The following is an 18020-nucleotide window of genomic DNA, read 5'->3' as shown; positions in this document are numbered from 1 at the left end:
CCGATTGGCTGTGGCGCTGGCTGGCTTTCTGGTGGGGGGAAAGAGGGGCGCGCGCGCGCCCCGCGGGGTGGAACGCGCCTTGCCTGCATGCACACGCACGCGCACGCGCGCTGCTCCTTTCCCTTCCCCCTCTCTCTCCTCGCTCTCTCTCTCTCCCCTCCCCCCCTTCCCCTTCCGCCCGGGCTTTGCACGCGGGAGGCGCGAGGCTGAGCTGGCTCCGGATTTGCAAAATAATCCTCATCCCTCATCATCCTACGGGGTAAGGCGGTCGTGGGGAAAGGATGCATTCCACCCATCCCCTCCTCTCCCACGCGTAGACGGGTCGGAGGGTGGGGAGAGAACCCCGGCTTTTCTTCTCTCTCCCCCCACGAGAAGCGTGCATGGCTGGCCTTGCGCTGCTGCAAGACTGGGTGGGCGCCGCCTTGAGTTGCACGTGCAAGGCCGGGAAGAGGGGCTGCAAAATCCGGGGTGCCCCCGGGAAGAAGGCCGGGGAAGGTGAACTGGGTTGGGGTGGGGGAGATTGCATGGATTGCGTGATGGGTTTTTTGGAGATTGCATGGATTAACACGGTGGGTTTTTTTGGGGGGGGCGGAGATGGCTTGGGCCTCGCCCTTCTGCGGGGGTCCGCGATCCTGGGGAATTAGCAAGCGGGGCCGGGCGGGGTAGGCTTGGCGCGGTTGCAAAAAAAAAAAAAAGAATAAAAATATAGCTTCCGCCCCACCGCCCTCTTTCTTTCTACTCCCCCTTCCCCAAAACGCGATTGCACCGAAAGGCCTAACAAGGGGGTTTTTGCATTTGCAACGCGCCCGGTTGCTGGTTTTGCAATTTCTCCTGGAAATTCATCCTGGAGCGGCTCCCGGTTAGGAAAGTCTGAAGGAAGGGCGAGACCCCGCAGCCCGGGGAGGGGTGTGTGTGTGCAGCAAAGCCGGATTGCAGGGTCTCGTTTTGTGCACGTGTTAGTGCAAAACCGGCGGCCCGAGGTTTGCAAAGAAGCCCGATCCCGAAGCCCATCGGGCTGAGCAGCAACCTCGGTTAAGAGTTTCTCTCTCTCTCTCCCCCCTCCCCGGAAGCAGGATAAGCGTGCATTCAGACGAGACGTGAAACCTGAGATCTGAATCGGGATTTATTATTTTGCGTGGACATCCCCCCCCCTTCCTTTCTTTGGCTTGCGCTGGGAACCTTGACCCGCCGACTCAACTGGGGGTGGGGGGATGAGCTCGAAGAGGCTGCCAGGGAAGAAGCCACCTTTAAGTCTACCCTGTTGTGTGAATGCATCCCGTTGCGTGTCAGGCGTTCTCCGAAACCAGGGGGAAATGGCCAGATGAAGGGATTGAATGCTTGGGTCTAAATGAGTGGAGGGGTGCGCCTTATTGGTGGTTGGAAAAAAGCTGGTTGGGGTTTTCCTGGTTTTTGAGGTTGGGTTAAGATGGAGCAGAATTTAGAAAGAAAGATCAATCAATCAGAATAGTGGTAGAAGGGACCTTTGGAGGTATTCTAGTCCAACCCCCTTACTCAAGCAGGAGACCCTATATGCCGGGGTCACCAACCTTTCGGACCTCGGGGACCACTAAATTCATACTTTTAAATCCCACAGACCGCTAATAATGATTTTTTTAAAAAAAAAGATAAATTAGTGCAATTTTAAAAATGCAAATAATTTTTCTGTGGACCACCAAAATATTCTCACCGACCCGCAAGTTGGTGGCAGCTACTATATGCCATTTCAGACAAGTGGCTGTTAAAATCTCTTCTTAAAAGTCTCCAGTGATGGAGCAACCACAATTTCTGAAGGCAAGCCCTTCCTCTGGTTAATTGTTCTCACTGTTCGGAAGTTGAGAAACTTCACTCCAGGTTGCTTCTCTCCTTGGTTGTCCCAAAGGTGCTTTTTCAAGGGGCAGTAACTGGACTTACTGGTTTTTCTTTGAAGACGCTTCACTTCTCATTCCAAGAAGCAGAGCTGAAGAAGTTTCTTGGATGAGAAGCAAAAGGCCTTCAAAGCAAAACCAAGAAAGTCCAGTTGCCTCTTGAAAAAAAACCCACCTTTGGGACAACCAGGACCTGGATGACGGAGAATCTCCATAGACATCTTTCCTTGATTAGTTTCCATCCATTGTTTCTTGTCTTGCCTTCAAGTGGTTTGGAAAACAGCTTGACCCTCTCCTCTCTGGGGCAGCCCCTCAAATATTGGAAGGCTGTTCTCCTGCCTCCCCTGGTCCTTCTCTTCACTAGACTAGCCCTGCCCAGTTCCTGCAACCATTTTTCATATATTTTGGCCTCCAGTCCCCTAATCCTCCTGGTTGCTCTTCTCTGCACTTTTTCTAGAGTCTCAACATCTTTTTTTACATTGTGGTGACCAAAAGTGGATGCAGTACTCTAGGTGTGGTCTTACTAAGACTTTATAGAGTGGTATTCGTACCACCCTCAACCTCAAATACTGGAATATTGCTATCATGTCCTTCGTAAGTCTTTCTTTTCTCTAAACTAGCTAAACCCAAATTTTGCAACAGTTCTTGGTATGTTTTTGTCTCCAGGCCTTTAATCATCTTAGTTTTCTCTTCTCTGCTCTTTTTTCAAAGTCTCAACATCTTTTTTGTAATGTGTTGACCAAAACTGGATGCAGTATTCCAGGTGTGGCCTTACTTAAGGGTATTAGAACTTTACATGATCTTAATTTTGTCTCTCTGTTTATGCAACCCAGGATTGTAATAGCTTTTTTTGGCTGCTGCTGCACACTGCTGGCTCATATTTTCTCTCTTAATTTGGAAAATTACTGATTTTGGGGAGGTGTGAGATGGACATGTACTGCAATTAAAAGGCCTTTAATCATCGTAGCTGTTCTCTGCACTTTTTCCAATATGTATTTTTGTAAATGTGGTGACCCAAACTGGATGCAGTGTTCCAGGTGTGGTCCAACTACAGTTTTATTAAAAACCTTAGCCATTTCAATAGGTTGATTCAACAACTTGGGTGTGGTCTCAAACTTGCTTTGCATAACAGCAATTTTAATCTAAAACTCTTTTCCAAGCTTGGCCGCTTTAAGATGGGTGGACTTCCAACTCATAGAATCCTCCCAGCCAAGCATGGCTGGCTTGGGGAATTCTGGGAGTTGGAGTCCACCCATCTTAAGGTAGCCAGGGTTAGAAAACAGTGCTCTAAAACAGGGGTCTCCAACCTTGGCAGCTTTAAGACTTGTAGACTTCAACTCCCAGAATTCCTCAGCCAGCAAACTTGGCTGAGGAATTCTGGGAGTTGAAGTTCACAGGTCTTAAAGTTGCCAAGGTTGGAGACCCCTGCTCTAAAACATCCTTTTTCCCCCCCACGCTGCATGGTGCAATCAGACAGGAGAAGGCTGTGATTTTAAATGTTAACTTTCCAATTTTATACTCGGAGACTTTGCTAAATCCTCACGATTTCGCCTGCCTCCTCTGCGGCTGCATTTGATATAATTTGATTTAAGTTTGGTGCCCACTGTTGCACCACAGACAGCCTGGCACCTGCCTTGACAGTCTGACCTAGATATATATGTTGCAGAGCAAACACCAACGGCGTCAGCCCTTGCAAAAGAGGCCTGCAGTTACAACATGGCGTTGCGTATACTTTTGTCTGTGGCCTTTTGACATGCATGGAATGGAGCATGGGTCACGTGCCTTTTTTAATACATGAATGTTGCACTAAGTACCTTTTAATATACCGCGTTTCTTCAAAAATAAGACCCTGTCTTATAATTTTTTTTTTGCCATCAGGTCTTATTTTCGGGGGATGTCAGCCACTGACTAACCTCACTTGCATGCGTCTCCCCCAACCTCCATTTTGCTGTCAGAGGCCTTCAAGAACTTCTTCTGCAGCTGGCAAGACTTTCCTGAAGGCCTCTGCAGTGGATAACAGAGCTCTGGATCGATCCAGAGCTTTGTTTATCCGCTACAGAGGCCTTCAGGAAAGCCTTGCCAGCTGCAGAAGAAATGGGCCGGCAAGCTGGCAAGGCAAGTGTCAGGGTATGCGATCCCTGGCTACAACTGTCCAAAGGTAAATAGTAGGGCAGCTCCACCCCGCCACATCCCCACCCTAGCTTAATTTTTACCCATCCATTCTGGAGTGGGCAGGATCTTAATTGGGGCTTATTTGGGGGGTAGGGCTTATATTGGGTGCATGTGTAAAAAATCAAGCTAGGACTTACTTTCGGGGCAGGTCGTATTTTCGGGGAAACGGTAGGAATGCACCAAATATATTCTTTGCAGAACTGTACAGAAGGAAATTAAAACTTCCTTGGAGCTTTGCTCTTCGGCAGTTTTTCAGTCATTAAAAGAGATTTAGGACAGCCACACTCGGGGATCAAAGGCAGAACATTGCTTCCGCTATGTGTCATCTTGGATTAAACATCTGTTCCACACCTGTAGTTATCCTGTGGTGCAGACAGGTGGTGTGTTTACAGCTCATGTGCTAAAGAGCCACTAAAACTGCACTCAACATGTAATCATCAAGTTAGGGCCGTCATCGAGCTTGCCTAAAATGGTCAGTATCCATTGCGGTCATAATCGAGTCACCCAAAGGGAGTGATCTAATTTTGGGAGCAATTTTTTGACGTGGTCGTTAAGCAATTCGATGGTTTGCTAAGAGATGATTGTGCAAAAAAAGAAGACGTATATGCTAGGTTTTTTTTTTCTGCAAAACCGTCATAAAATGAGGTCACGGGCCTGCAGGATGATGCAGATGGCCATAGCCGTGGTCTTGGTAGCCACACTGCAGTCGTGTGGCCATGAAGGAGGGAATCCAACTGTCAGAACTTTGAATCTGGGTTGTAAGAGCCCTCAGGAGAGGTTGGTCGTAGGTTGAGGATTATCTATATATCACGGTTAATACTTGAGTTGTGACCACAACGGAGCCTAAAATTTATGTCGTTAAGTGAGATGTGTTAAGTTAGTTAGCCCCATTTTACGACATTTCTTACCACAGTTGTTAAGTGAATCACTGCTGGTTTTTAAGTTAGTCCGCTGGTTATTAAATGAATCTGGCTTCTCAGAAGGTCGCAAAAGGGGAAAATGATGAAATGAAAAACATGACCTTGGGAAACAGCAACAGTCATAACTATTAACAATAGCGTCTGGAGTTTTGATCAACGGGGACACCGCAATGATCATAACTGAAAACGGTTGTGAGTCAGTTTTTTCCCAGTGCCGTGGTAAATCGAGGACTTACCTGTATTTCAAGCCCTTCGGGTTTGAAACTCCACTTCTTATTGGACAGATTAAAATGAAGCAAACATGGATCTGTTCCACCTTATATTTGTTTTTTTATGCATCCATTCTCCAAGTTTGGAATGATAAATTAGCCGTTTAGGTTACTCTGGGCCCGAATCTACATATATAAAAGCGAAACACACATCATCACAAAATCTCCAGGATCGTAAAGCCTACAAACTTGAAATTTGGCACCTATGTTTCTCTTGGCTTCTAGGTGCTCATTAAGAAAGAATTATTCAAAATTACTCTCAGAGCATTAGTATTTCCTATATCATTATTAACACGCTCTGATGCTAAGGAGTTCTATTCCCCTTCTCCATCTGAAAAGAAATCTGTTCCAAATGCAAAACAAAAGCAGAGGACAGGAGTTTCAGTTTCGGTTTCACAGCCCCAAGCAGCTTTAGTGCAGAACAGTTGAGCTAAGCCACACCCAGGCTCCTTGCTGTCTCCCTTCTTGCTCACACAGCAAATACTGTTTCACTTTCCAAACAGCCCTCAACTCATATACTGGCAGGACCCTAGCCAGATGAATACTGATGGATGCTGGTAGGCAGAGGCAGAATTTTTTTTCCTCCTTATTTTCCTCCCCCAAACAGCCCAATCACATAGTTTTGTAGCAAAGCACGGGTATCCAGCTTTTCTATATAGAATAGAATTGGAATAGGATAGAATAGAATAGAATAGAGTAGAATTCATTGGCCAAGTGTAATTAGGCAGTATCGAGCTAGTAGTTTGTATAAAATTCCGAATTTGATAGTATTTAGCCCAAATTCTTAGATCATACCTAAATTAAGAAAGAGGTATTAATCTGCGAGGTTCTTGATCTTGCCCTGTTGAATAGGAAGATCCATTATGGCCTTCAGCTTGTATGGTTAGTCCTTGAGTTACAACCATTCCTTTACTGACCGCTTGAAGTTACGCCACTGAGAAAAGTGACTTATGATCAGTTTTCACACAGTCATTGCATCCCTCTGGGTCGTGTGATCAAAATTCAAATGCTTGGCAACTGGCATGTACTTACGACGGTTACAGGATTGTAGGGATCATGTGACCTACACACAGAATCCATGGGGACGTCAGATTCACTTAACGACTTGCACAGGGGGCTGGGCTGGAAGACCTCGAAGATCCCTTCCAGATCTGTTCTATGTATGTTGTAATGTAACTGCTGCGGTGATTCCCTTAAGAACCGTGGCAAGGAAGGTTGTAAAATGGGGCAAAAACTCACTTAACAATAGAAAATGCTGGAAGGGATCTTGTAGGTCATCTAGTCCTACCCCCTGCCCAAGCAGGAGACACTGAAAAATGGCAGTCCAATCTCTTGAAAGCTTCCAATAAGGTTGATCTCACTGTCAGAAAGTTTCTCCTTATTTCCAGGTTGAATCTCTCCTTGTTCAGTTTCCATCCATTATTCCTTGTCTGGCCTACAGCTGCTTTAGAAAATAGCTTGACCCCTTCCTCCTCCCTGTGGCAGCCCCTCAAATATTGGAAGACCGCTATCATGTCTCCCCTGGTCCTGCTCTTTAATAAACTAGCTAAGCCCAGTTCCTGCAACCGTTCGTTTTATGTTTTAGGTTCCAGTCCCCTCATCATCCTGGTTGCTCTTCTCTGTACTTTTTCTGGAGTCTCAACATCTTTTTTATAATGTGGTGAACAAAAGTGAATGCAGTCCTCTAGGTGTGGCCTTACTAAGGCTTTATAGAGTGGTATTAGTACCTCCCTTGATCTCGATTGCATCCCTCTGTTAATGCAACTTAGGATTGCATTGGCTTTTTTGGCGGCTGCTGCACACGGCTGGCTCCTATTTAGCTGGTTGTCCACTAAGACTCCAAGATCCCTCTCACAGTTACTGCTATCTTGGAGGCCATCTAACTATTGGCCAGCATCCTTTAAATTTTTTTAAAAACCAGATATTGGACCCACTTCCTTTGTGAATCTTAAGGGTTAAAAAACTGTCTTTAAAAGATTTTTTTTTAAAAAAAACAACACTATTTTAAAATGCCATAGCTTATTTTTCTTGGGAACTAAGGAGAAATTTCCTGACAGTGAAAACAATTATTCTCCCTCGAGCCGCTCGGAGCATCCAGACTGTGGGATGTGCTTCTGAGTCCTCTTCTTTCAGGCTGAGCTTTAGACGAGGAAACGCTCCGCCCCTCCCACGTGGCATCGCGCAGCGCCTCCCCAGTCTTTTGCTCAGCCTCGAAGAATCAGGCTGCGTTTCAAAGAGCTCCTTGGCTGTTTCATTGAATCCTCCATCCTAATAAGGTTTGCTTCCTTCCTCCTCCTGCGCAAAGGGTCAGGACTCAAGGGAAATTTTTCCCTGTCCTCAGGGCAAAGTTGCGGGCTCGCAGCGCCTTCAGCGCGACGCCCCCCACCCTTATCAGATCGTGCCGCTGCCTGCGCGCTTGCCTGTGGCACGCGCTCCTCCGCTGGATTCCCCCACCCCTAAACGCCAACCGGGAGGGCTATCGCCCTAGGGCTTTAGGAGCACCGAGCTGACCGGCCAAGCCTTCCTTTTTCTTCCGTCCCGAAGGCGCCCAGGCAGTTCAGCTCGGGACGCCATTTTGGCTCCACCTCGTGGCCGGGCGCTGAAAGTTTCTTTTATTTAATATTCAGCTGCGGTGAATTAAATCTCCAGGCCTAGGGTTAAAGCCCTAGCTGCCCATCGAACTGCCTGGCTAGTCTTGGTTAGTGCTTGTTGGCCTCCCGCAGCCCTTTTCGGGCGAAGTTGCAGCCTCCCCCTCCGGTTTTTTCTTCTGTTGTCTGGAGGCTGGCTGCCAGAGGCCTCCTATTCAACTCTAGGCCTCAGGCGTTATTCGACTGATTTGGCACTGAGAGATATACATCCAAGGAAATAACTATAATAGAATTTATATTTGATCCAAATACAAAAGGAATAATAACAAAAAGAAATAATATTTTTGGTACAGCAATTTTCTCTTAAGATATTGGATATATCGGAGTACCTGTATATTCAGCTGATATAAAGAATATAAAAAGCACTACAGAAAGGAACAAAACAGGATTACATAGCTAAATATATATATATATATTTCTGTTATCTCTGTACAAGTAAAATTCCAAAAGGGGGAGCGGAGCCAGCCTCATCCTCACCCGGCCTTATCCAGGCCTGATCTGGGCGAGCCAACCGCCCTTATTAATCTCTATTGTTCAATATGGCAGACGACAATTCCTCTAAACGTCCTTCATTGAAGGCCAAGGCAAAGTCCCACTATTTGCGCAAGCAGAACAAGGAACCTAAGGGCTCTAGAAAGGACAAGGAACCTTCCAAGGCCTCTCAACGTGACGCCTTAAGGCGCCACAAGGCATTAGAAAAAGAGTTCGACAGGCGTTCAAGGGAGTCCCGCTCTGAACCGTCTCTACCTCCTCCTCCACCCACTACCTCTATTCAACCTCTCCCCCAGGCCTTTCTTCCCTACCTAGGCGCAGTTCGCCCCAGGGTCTCCCGACCCCGGTCCCACGATGAGTCTGACACCCGAAGCCACTTTTACACCCACGGCTGCTGGTCTGCGCCAGGACGAACCTTCTACATCTGAGGTGCCACCTCACATCAGGGCTTGGATGGAATCAGCCATCCGCCAGAGTGTTATAGAGGAACTACAGCACATGTCCAGATCAGGCTTCTCTCTCAAGTCTCCGAGCACGACTCCTTGTCTATCAGATCCCTTCCACAACCGGTCCCCCGGTTGCTCAGGTACTCTCTCAGAGGGACAGCCCTCCTCCCGGTTGGGGCCCAGGTTGAGGAGGAAGGGGACTTTAGGGATTTCGAGGAGGAGGATTCCCAGATGGGTTCCTCCCGCTACAGTGAACCTCCCTTAGAGACTGACATCATGGAGGGGAGATGTCCGAGGGCGAGGGCACTTCGACTGACCAACCCTCCTTTGGGGGCTCTTCAAACCACACATGTTCAAGTCCCTCCTTCTTAAGGCCAAGAATGTCTCGGGCCTTCTTTCCCAGGCCCCTGCTGACCTCCCCCCATCCCAGAGGGCCCAGAAGATTCCATTTTCACCCAACCAGTGGTTGAAGCTGAGGTCATCCCTTCCCCCCCATATTCGTAGATCTGGTAGCGAAGCAACTATCCTCCACAGGGACCCCTCCCACACCCTCTAGCCAAGACAAGAGGTTCTTTAATCTCGATTCGGCACTGTCCAGCCTCCTGAACATTCCAGAGGTCGATGACCCTATTGTGGGTCTAGCTTCCTCCTCTACACCTAGTGAGGCCCTAGAGGCCTTGAAACCTGAGGATAAGCGGGTGGAGCTGGCCCTGCGCAGGGCCCACCTATCCGACGCCTGGGCCATTAAGTCAGCTACCGCCGCCTCTTTTTCACTAGGTCCTCTATCCGCTGGCTACGTCAGCTCAGGGAACACGTCCCTGCTTCCAACCTGAGGCGCACCAGGACATCATGCGAAGCTAGTGGCTGCAGCCGAGTTCTCGGCTGACGCCACTTACCAGTCAGTGAAATTCTCTTCCAGGGCCATCACGTCCCACGTCACGGCTCGTCGCCTGCTATGGCTCAAACACTGGCAGGCGGACGTAAAGAATAAGGTCAAGCTGGCCACTGCCCCTATTACAGGAGACAAACTGTTTGGCCCGGCCCTCGAACCCCCTGCTGGTCGAGGTTGCAGCAAGAGGAAGTACTTGCCTTCCCTTCTTGAAGATCGGAGACCAGGGGCTCTCAGCCCTTTCGGAGGAGCTTTCCCGCCCCTTTCTACCAACCCCCTTCCCGCCCAGATTCCCCGACCCCCTTCCTTCCGATCCCAGGATCGCACGGACTCAGGCGACAGGACCAGGCGAGGGGTGGTTATAAGAGACCCTTTGGTGCGGGAGGAAGGCCCTACCGCAGAAGGTAGAGCCTCCTTCTCCCTCCCCATTGGTGGCCGCCTCAGCCACTTTGCCGCCCAATGGGACAAATCCACTTCGATGCATGGGTTAGAGACACAATAAGGTTTGGTCTCGCCTCGAGTTCAAATCCACTCCCCCTGATCGTTTCTTCCCATCCCCTCCTCAGGATCCCACCAAACGATGCATTAATGGATGCAGCCATCCATCACCTGCTTGATATTCAGGCCATTCAACCTGTCCCTCCGGCTCAGAGAGGAAAGGGATTTTACTCCCATCTCTTTGTCGTGCCCAAACATTCTGGGGGCTGGAGAGCCATCCTAGACCTGAAACGCTCAACCGTCACCTTATCCAGCGCAAATTCAAAATGCACACCTTGCAATCCATTCTCCTAGGCACCAGGCGGGAGACTGGCTGTCCTCCATAGATCTCTCTGAGGCATACCTTCATATTCCTATCAGGCCCTCTCATCACAAATTCCTTAGGTTCTGTTATAATGGCCTTCACTATCAATCACGTGGCCCTACCCTTTGGGCTGGCCTCGGCCCCCAGGACCTTCACCAAGGTCCTGGCGGCCCACCTCAGGAGCATTCCCGTCCGCCTCCACTGCTACTTGGACGATATCCTTATCCTGTCCCCGTCCAAGTCCCAGGCAGTCAGGGATACCAGGGTCACCCTTTCCGCCCTACGGGCACACGGGTTTCTAGTCAATTGGCAAAGAGCCAACTTACCCCTTCCACCCGAATCAACCACCTGGGTGCCATAATTGATTAGGTCTCAGAGAGAGTTTTCTCTCCCAGAGAGGTTTCTTAGCATTCAAACCCTGGTCAAACAAATTAGACGTTCTAGGAGGGTGGCCTTGCTTGACCTCTCTAGATTGTTGGGAAAAATGGTGTCATGCATCTCTATTATTCCCTGGGCCCGCTTACACAGCAGGCCCCTCCAGTGGTTCCTGCTCCCGTTCCAAAGATCCGGAAGAAGCAACTCGAAGATCAGAGTCAAGGTCCTCCAAAGGTCCTCACGTCTCTTCTCTGGTGGACCAATCCCGCCATCAACAGAGGCCACCTCTTTGCGGAGCCTCAAGACTCACCGTCACTACCGGCGCAAGTCTATCCGGTTGGGCGCTCATCTCAACTCACTCTCGGCGCAAGGCAAATGGTGCCCGACCGAACAAAGATGCAGCATCAACTGGCTAGGAGCTCCATGCCGTCCATCTGGCTCTGCGCTGCTTCCCCAGATCCGCAGTCGCCATGTTCTCGTTCTCACAGACAACGTCACGGCCAAGGCCCATATCAACAGGCAAGGGCACCCAGTCAATTCAACTGATGAGGGAAGCCGGCGCCTTTGCCGCTGGGCAGAGGCCAACCTTCTATCACTAAAAGCCGAACACATCTCCGGGATAGACAATACCCAGGCGGACTGGCTGAGCAGGGCCACGGTGGACCAAGCAGAATGGCGACTTCATCCATCCCTGTTCGAGGAAGCGTCCAAGATATTCGGCCTTCCAGTGGTGGATCTGTTCGCTTCCCCATCCAACACACAACTTCCACGGTTTTCTCCCGGTATCCGTCTCACGGGCGGAGAACCACAATGCTCTGCGCTGCCCATGGCCCCCAGGGCTCCTATATGCCTTCCCTCCGCTCCCGCTAGTGCCCAGAGTCATTCAGAAGCTCATTCAGGAGAGGGCAGACCTTCTCCTGGTGGCTCCCTATTGGCCCAGGCGACCGTGGTTTGCGGACCTCCGCAACCTATCGGTAGCGCCCCATGGCGGATCCCCCGGACAGGGTCTCCCTCTCTCAGGGGCCCCTTCTACATCCGGAGCCTCAATGGCTACAGTTAGCCGTCTGGAAGTTGAGCGGATCCGTCTGACTAGCGAGAACCTATCAAGCCATGTCATCGACACTATTTTGGCCGCCAGGCGACCCTCCACTACACGAATTTATGATGCCACTTGGAAGGGTTCTGCAAGTGGTGTAGTGGGTCCCAGGTTGACCCTCTCTCTCCTTCCGTGGCTCAGATTCTGGAATTTCTTCAGGAAGGCCTTCGCAAGGGGCTTGCACCTAACACCCTGAGACGACAAGTCTCTGCCCTCTCAACAGTGGTCTCCTGTGATAACTACGGCTCCCTTTCCCATCACCCCGGGTTAGATCCTTCCTTAGGGTGCCACCAACCTGTGCCTCCCACTGTTCACAGGTTTCCACATGGGACCTCAACAAGGTCCTAGTTTCTCTTACACGTTCTCCGTTTGAGCCTTTGAGGAGTCATCTCTTCAGTTCCTCACCTTTAAGGTAGTTTTTCTAGTAGCCATCACTTCTGCTCGTTGAGTGTCGGAATTAGCAGCTCTGTCAGTCAGGAGCGATCTATGTGTGTTCCATGCAGACCGGGTCGTCCTGCGGCCTGACCCCACTTTCCTACCCAAAGTTAACTCGCCCTTCCATAGATCTCAGGAACTGGTTCTACCAAATTTTTGCCCTAGACCCTCCGGGAACAGGGAGGTTCTTTGGCACACCCTAGATGTTAGACGGGCCTTGCGTATATATATTAAGCGCACTCAGTCCTTACGAAGGTCGGAATCTCTTTTCCTGTCCTTTCAACCCAAGACACTAGGGCTCAAGGTTTCTCCTTCCACTATCAGCCGCTGGATCAGGGCGACCATCGCCAGGTGTTACCTTTCCCATTCTCTGCCGGCACCGGTGGAATAACTGCCCATTCCACCAGGAGTGCAGCCACTTCGGCCTGGGCCACACAAGCCCCCATTGCTGACATTTGTAGGGCAGCCACCTGGGCCTCTCCGTCCCCGTTTATCAGGCATTACAAGATCGTCACGTATGCCTCAGCTGAGGCCTCCTTTGGCGGCGGGTCTTACAGAGGGTTGTCAATGATCCGGAGGGGCCTTCGGGCCAGACGGAGTCCCACCCATAGGACAGCCAAGCTTTGGTATGTCCCACAGTCTGGATGCTCCCGGCGGCTCGAGGAGAATGGGGCGTTGGTCAGCACCTGATCGCCCCTTCTGGGCGAGCCGCGAGGAGCATCAGCCCCACCCTAGCATCTCCGTCTGGTGGGGACTCCTGTTTTCAGCCAAGGAGCCAATAGTTGATTAGATAGGATTAATAACTTCTCTTCTCGTTATCGCAAAAAACTGGGGAGGCTGCGCGATGCCACGTGGGAGGGGGGAGCGTTTCCTGCGTCTAAAGCTCAGCCTGAAAGAAGAGGACTCAGAAGCACATCCCACAGTCTGGATGCTCCTCGCGGCTCGCCTAGAAGGGCGTATCAGGTAAGGACCAACGCCCCAATCTGTGGGACAACTTGCCTCTAGAAGTTGCGAATGCTCCAACACTGGAAGTTTTTAAGAAGAGATTGGATAACCATTTGTCTGAAGTGGTGTAGGGTTTCCTGCTTAGGCAGGGGGTTAGACTAGAAGACCTCCAAGGTCCCTTCCAAATCTGTTATTCAAATTCTGTCTGGGGCCGGATATTAAATATTCGATTCAATTCTCTGCTTGGTGGGCTTTGGAAAACACAACAAAGGGCCACTGCTGAGTGCATTTCTGCAGAAAGCAACAACAATGTGTAGACATTGTGTAGCATTGTGTAGAAATCAACAATCTTAGGGCCAAGGTTGTTGCTTTCTAAAAAAAAAAAATTCCGGTTCTCTGCATGCACAGGTGAAGAAGGTAGGCTTATGAAAGCAATTATGTCCAGAATCTAAGCAAGGCATTTGTTAAATTTGCTGCTCCCAAATTTATGGTCTTCTTTGCCATTGTTGTTAAGTGAATCGCTGCAGGTCTTAAGTGAATGTTATGGTCATTAAATGAGTCTGGTTTTCCCTGTTGACTTTGCTTGTCCAATACCTCCTCTGAAGGTGACAAACTACATACTGCAAACATCACAAATACATCCATGTTGCCAAGTGTGTTGTGCCCCCCCCCCAAGAGGTGGTGGCAGACTCGGACAGTGAGGAGGTTGGGGAGGAACATGGGCTAGTCCAGGAGTCTGGGGAAAGCTCTGACGAGGGCTCTTCGTTGAAGGCAGAGATGGAGCCGGGGCTGTCCGACAGTTATCAGCTGCCTTTGGAGTCAGAGATCAGTGGGGCAGAAGAACAGCTGGAGCCTGTTCCCAGTGTGCACATGTGCAGAGCTGTCAGAGGAAGGGAACAGTTAAGAGTCGACTCGGGAGTAAAGGCACAGGTGGATTGTGAATGGCCCCTCTCGTAGGGAATAAAGAGGAGCGAAAGGGGAGTGGTGTTTGCAGGAGACAATTTGTTTAATTTGGGTGAAGATTTGTTCCTGACTCCTTTACCAAGTATTTTCTGTTACAGCATTGCGTTTGGAAGCTATCGTTCTGGCAACTCTACAAGACTGATAAGGTCTGTGGTTGTAAATCACTCTTGAAAGACTGTTTACCTTGGCTTTGCTGGATGTGAATGATAGGAATTCACATTAGCCTCTGAATAAAAGGGGTTTTGTCAGGACGAGCAATCTGCTTCCTGATTTTGTGAAGCCTGGGTCAGAACAAGTGGGCGGATTTTGATCACGTGACTGTGGGGATATTGCAATGGTCGTAAGTGCGAGAACCGGTCATAAATCACTTTTTTCCATGCTGTGGTAACTTTGGTCACTAAATGACGGTTTGTAAGTCAAGGGTTGCCTGTATACTGAGTCACGGTAGGTCCTGTTTCGGCTTAGGATAATAGTTGATACTTTGAATTGTGGCTAGTAAACTGATTGTGATTGGTGTGCCCAGGGAATTGTGACTTATGTCACTTATTTATGAAACTACGATTTAATTCAGTCGTAACGCCTGCAAAATTTGGGTGTGTGCTGTTCAGCTTCCTCCAAGCGTTTTTGAATGCACAGTTCTGCAATTTACTGCATCGATTTTGGAAGAGAGATTAGTCTGCACGTTGGAAAAGCTGGTTCGAAATAGCGTGTTCAGTTTTCAGAGCATCAAACAATCTAAGTTTAATGTGAGCCTAGTTTCTCCATTGTGGAGTGAAGATCCCACCCAGATGTCTCAACCGGTGAATTAAGTTGGAAATCGTAACGTAAACCTATCTGGAGGACACTTAGATACAGTGATGGAACCAAGTTGGGTTGGCATCAAGGAGAAGAATGGGAATGTAGAAACCATCACACAATGCAAAAAACATTTTTTTATAAGAATTCAGATAATGTTTCAGCATTCCTGCATGACATTTTGTAAAATGTTGCCATTCTTATGCAAAATCTCATGATGTCATTTGGAAGATCTTACAGGAACTTGCTGAAATTTTGCAGTTTTACAAGATTTTAAAACAGGTTAATTATGATTTATTTTGGGCTACTTTAATGATTCATCTCAGGGTTAAGATTAAATATAAGCTAGGTTAATAAAAGGCATTTCCTTTCATTGTCCTGATATAAAAGTACAGTTAGTCCTTGACTCATGACCACAACGGCCAGAAGGAGCAGAAAAAAAATTATTGAGCTTGAAGAGAAAAAAATTATTGAGCAATTGATTATCTGCCATTGAATTGTGTGTGTCAACAAAAACCCCATAGAGAGATTTTCTCCTGGAAAAGTTGGTGATAACATTGAACACCTTCACTGTCCTCCACATAAGAAGGTATGAATGTCGCAGAAATGTCTTAAAAGGAGGATAAAGTTTTTATGGAGTGCTAGCTGGATACCTGTGGTATGCTACAAAACTATGTGGTCGGGCTTTGTTTTTGGGGAGGAAAATAAGGAGGGGGAATTGTGCCTCTGCTTACCAGCATCCATCGGTATTCATCTGGCTAGTGTCCTGTCAGTGTATGAGAGAATTGAGGGATGCTTGGAAACTGAAACAGTATTTGCTGTGTGAGCAAGAAGGGAGACAGCAAGGAGCCTGGGCGTGGCTTAGCTCAACTGTTCTGTACTAAAGCAGGTTGCTGATCTGAAACTGAAACTCCTCTGCTTGTGTTTTGCATTTGGAACAGATTTCTTTTCAGGTGGGGAGGGGAAGTAGAACTCCTTAGCATCAGAGCGTGTTAATAATAATATAGGAAATACTCTAATGTTCTGATGATCATTTCGAAAAATCCTTTCTTAGTGAGCACCTAGAAGCCAAGAGGAACATACGTACCAAATTTCAAGTTTGTAGGCTTTACAGTTCTGGAGATTTTGTGGTGATGCATGAGTGGTCTTTCACTTATATTAGAAGAAAAATGTGTAGGGTCCGAGCAATTCAGCCATGGAACATGATGGCCTTGGGGACACGGTGTCTTTCTTGATGAAAATCTCCAGATGTTTTCCCTTAGGTTGGCTATCTTATAGATCATAGGATATTTTATAGTTCATCTCTTCCCCATCTCAGATTCCATTTAACATGGGAATTGCCCTGTGGGTACCCATATATCTGCAATGCTGGTCACGTTTCACTGAAGGCATCTCTGGATTTTAATCGAGGCTTCCATGTAGAAGAATGCTGAGTGGGAAGGAAAATGTCCCTCAAGGTCCAGCAGCCCACATGGTTTTCAGCACAAATCTTGCAGCTAGATCACAGTGCTTGGAAGATAAAAAGAGTGAAGAAGCTTGTCAAATGACGCACGTCAGACCCTGAGCTGTCATATCAGGATCTAACACCATGACATTTTATTACCTATTGTTGGAAGAATTATCCTTCTGGGTTCAGTTCCAAGTGGGGAAAAAGACACTGGAAACATGGAGGCTGTTTGGAAAGATGGTTTAATGGTGGACAGGACCACATGCCTTGGGAGCTCCAAAGAAGGAAGGTCAAGGAGAAGGAAGGGCTGAGATGCTGAGAGTGCCTGGATTTTATACCCTCTTTTGGGATTTGAATTTGAGCTTGTATTCTGATTGGCTGTCTGACTCCCATGAGGCCACGCAGGGGCAACTCTGTAGGCTGTCCTGAATCCCAGGCTTGGTTGAGCCTTGCTGGATGATGATGTAATGAAAGGGCTTTGGGCAATTCCTATAGCTCTACCTGGAGATCTTTGTTATGTAAAATAGACTGGCCTAGGCCAGTGTTAGTGGTTCATTAGCAAAGGTGTGGGGGGTGAGTTTCTGCTTCTGAGGTGAGTTTCTGCTTTTGAGTTTCTACTCTTTTTAGGGGAAATATCCTGCTTTTTAAATATTTCCTAGGATATTTCATTTTTCTAGGAGAGAGGTGGGTGATAACTTCCTACCCTATCCAACAAAATGAGATTTGATGTAGAGAAAAACAAGGTGTCACACTTAAAGAGGAAAAGCCCTATGGACAGGTACAGAGGAGGTGAAATTTGGCTTAATAGCAGTAACAGTGAGAGGGATATTGGAGCCCTACTGGACAATCACTTAAATATGAGCCAGCAGTGTGCGGCGGCAGCCAAAAAAGCCAATGCAATCCTAAACTGCATTAACAGAGGGATAGAATCAAGACCACGTAAAGTGTTAGTACCACTTTATAAGGCCTTGGTAAGACCAGAATACTGCATCCAGATTTGGTCACCATGGTATTAAAAAGATGACAAGACTTTGGGAAGAGCAATTGGATGATTAGGGAGCTGAAGGTTTAAAACACATGAAGAATGGTTGCAGGAATTGGTTACAACTAGTTTGATGAAGAGAAGGACTAGGGGAGACATGATAGCAGTCTTCCAATATTTGAGGGGCTGCCACAGAGAGGAGGGAGTCGAGTTATTTTGCAAAGCACCACAAGGAAAAACAAGAAACAGTGGGTGGAAATTAACCAAGGAGAGACGCAACCAAAACCTAAGGAGAAATTTCCTGACAGTGAGAATAATTAGCCAATGGAACAAGTTGCTTCCAGAAATTATGGGTGCTTCATTACTGGAGGCTTTTAAGAAGAGATTGGATAAACATTTGTCTGAAGTGGTGTAGGGTATCCTGCCAAAGCAGGGGGTTGGACTAGAAGACCTCCAAGGTCCCTTCCAGCTCTATTCTG

The 18020-nt window shown here is 48.1% G+C and overlaps 1 protein-coding gene across 1 annotated transcript in view; it reads left to right on the top strand.

The window, feature by feature from the left end:
* The first annotated feature begins 93 nt into the window (after positions 1-93).
* PTP4A3 (protein tyrosine phosphatase 4A3) overlaps positions 94-18020 on the top strand; it is a 123218-nt gene continuing 105291 nt past the window's right edge. Inside the window, exon 1 of the mRNA XM_087962266.1 lies at positions 94-259. The gene's annotated coding sequence lies outside the window, so the exon portion shown is untranslated. The remainder of the gene's footprint in view (positions 260-18020) is intronic.

The sequence above is a fragment of the Notechis scutatus genome, chromosome 3 (assembly GCF_049901735.1).
Source record: "Notechis scutatus isolate UNSWTSFEM ecotype Mainland chromosome 3, rNotScu1.2, whole genome shotgun sequence".
NCBI lineage: Eukaryota > Metazoa > Chordata > Lepidosauria > Squamata > Elapidae > Notechis > Notechis scutatus.
Note: the sequence above shows the minus strand (reverse complement) of the source record. Positions and strands in the feature narration are given on the sequence as shown.